Source organism: Etheostoma cragini, chromosome 4, assembly GCF_013103735.1.
Source record: "Etheostoma cragini isolate CJK2018 chromosome 4, CSU_Ecrag_1.0, whole genome shotgun sequence".
Taxonomy (NCBI): Eukaryota; Metazoa; Chordata; class Actinopteri; order Perciformes; family Percidae; genus Etheostoma; species Etheostoma cragini.
The window spans coordinates 27,500,997-27,504,063 of NC_048410.1; positions in this window are offsets into that span (position 1 = coordinate 27,500,997).

Below are 3,067 nucleotides of genomic sequence, written 5' to 3' on the forward strand. Positions count from 1 at the left end.
TGCTGGCTGTGTGTTGTAGTAGAATCAGAGCCTGACGTCATCAGCCATCTGGAGGGAAAGAACACCATTGGCTGGCTCCGTCTGTCTGCAAAATTTGAAATGTTGGTGGACAATCTATCATAAAGTATCAACCACAAGATTTATCTTCTCATATTTTCATTTTCTAACAATTGTCATACATTGTGAACCTCTAGTAACAATTATTGACTATTAACTGGATCAAAACTTGAGCTCTCATGAGGGTGGGAGGTTTTCGGGGGGGCAGCTGTTTCCTGAAGTGTGCCAAATCCCTTTGGAGAATGACTCTGCTGCTGGTTGGATGGATGTCATTCACACTTAACTCTTTCCTCCAGCGCTTTCCCACACTCCGTCTATTAGCAGCAAAGAGGAATGTGGCATTCTAGAAATGTGTGGATGATTGGACATAGATTAAAATGACTGTACAGGTGTAAAATGTTTCAATTCTGATCATTTCATCTATTCATTTGAACAGAGAATATTTCTTGGAAAACATGAATATTTCAGAAAGTATTTAACAAACAATAAAAGTAACCACAGACATGAAGATTATAAGTTAAAAGAAAATTGAGGAACTAGCCAAGTTGCATGAAAGGGGAATAATAATAAAGAGCGGTAAGAACATAGATTTTAAAGGCTTCCAGCATTCACACCATGGCAAAAATGATAATCACGATTATTTTGATCAATATTGTGATCACGATTTTTATCACGATTATTTGTTGTTTTAACTAATCAACTTTTATTGTCACATAGGCTATTTATAACTGCTTTCACATCGATATGATGCTACATTCTTCTTATGTTGAAGTTGTATGTTGTTTAGACATACAGCTACAACAATATGTAAATGAAAATTAGCTATCTGAAATAAATAGCGTTTTTTTTTTTAAATGTATCTCTGAGAAAGCTCTTTTACTTCGTATTAACGATAACGATTAAAAGAGAGAGAGAGAGAGAGAGAGGTACTCAGAGATAGACGGCAGACTCACTATGAATAGGTCCAGCACGGGTTTAGTGACGGGTCAGGGGGGTTACACACGTAGTGTGTATGAAATGTCTTTATCTTCACTGCGCTGCATTTTTATGAACTATGATGTTCTGGCCATGGGTCACATCTCTGGTCCAGGTCCAGCAGGCTCCGTCTCACACGCTGTTACTCCACCATCTGAAGTTAGTTGCATTCAATAACTTCTTCTGTGTTTTTTGCCGTGACGGCTGCAATAGTAGAGTTACCAGCGGAAACACTGGTACAAATACAGGTTTTGCCTCTCATGCTTAACAATTCACAGCTGTGTTAACGATTAAAGCTGAAGACAAATGTCTAAAGTGTGGAGCGGTGGCCGCTGTGTGGCGGTGCTGCGCAGAGAGTAAGAGGAGAGATCCCACACAGGCACGGCTTTACAGAAGAAATGGGTTTTTGTAACGCAAAATTAAACCATATCGATATAAACAACCTTGCAGCGGATTCGAGGACATTAGGTGCACCGGTGCGTCTTAGAGGAAAAATATTACTCGCGACCTAAAGCAGCGTGAGCTAACAGACACTAACTAGCACCAACTAGCCCTGGTTACTGCTGTTGTCTGAAAAACAACACAGACTGGACAAAACGTTGCCTTGACTAGTAAACTGGTAGATGGTAGACCGTCGTATAACCAAATGCTATCTGAATAGTTCTCACGTTACGCTGTCCTTTGTGACTGTCTACATTCAGAAACTAAGCTGTGTGGTGAAGAGAATAACTCTGACTGGCACATAATCAGACAGTGGTTTATGAAGCGGTAGATTGGCTTTCCCAAAAAACTTGGAACGTTCTATGAAATTTAAAAAAATCGCTCGATCAAGCAAATTTGATCGTGGGAAGTCAAAATCATGATCGTGATTAAAATTCAATTAATTTTGCAGCCCTATCAACCACATTCTTCAATACTTATATAGAGTAACTGACATAAACAATTTCAAACAGGATGGGTTCTCAGTTGATGGAATAACAATTTTATAAAAATGTGTTGATGCAGATTTAATATCTGAGGAACATTTACAATCAGAGGCAAAATATAAAACAAGTTTAAATTTGAGGAGCCAGAGTCTCTTCTAGTCTCTGTCCCTTCAGGCCAAAGGTCTGGATCTATTGTCCCACAGGGCTCTGGGAGGGAGTCTCCTCTGGTTTCCCACACTCTGTCCTTTCACTGCTTTCACTGGAGGAACAATAGAAGTGTGTCTTATTATGCATCACTTTACCATGTTGGACCTCGTTAAAGAGGACAATGGTTAACTTCAAACATTTTACTTTAAAACACCTGAAACGTAGTTATATGAAAATAATGATCCAACAAAATGTCTTTGAAAGCTATCCTTCATTATTTTGGTTTGACTTGACTTACTTCATATAAATATAATCACATAACATTGATAATCTCTCCTAATCAGAAATATTAATTAATGCACATTCCCATGCTCAGATTTATGCTACAGAAACGTTATGGATAAACAATAACTGTGTGCGATGAATTGTATTCTGATTGTCACTCAAATAGAAACGATGATGGAGACCTCTGTTAATGTAGTAAAAATAGAAATCATAGACTTTGAGAACAACATTTTCAGCTGGCAGTATTTGTTTATTTCACAAAGAACAATGAGCCACAAAGTATGAAAGCTCCAACTAGAGGTGATGATACATCACAACAACAACTTGTAGATTTCTACAAGACACACTGTACTCCGAGAGAGTAAAGGACAACTGTCTTTATAAAAGACAAACCATTTATAATATCTGAGGACACAGTACTCAGTTTTTTCTTTTTTACACTGTCACTGGAAAACTGTGACAGTGTGACATTAAAGAAACCTTTTACAGTAAAAGGATAAACATTGTGATCTTAAAACAGATCAGTTTTCAATAATCACATGAAGTGAAGGAAAGTCCATCATGATTAAATGTCCATAAAAAGGACAATTAATATTTTGATTAATTCAAAATCATCAATACCTCTCAAGAGGTAATAAACATCTCCATCTGTCAACACATGACATGAAGGGAGTCAT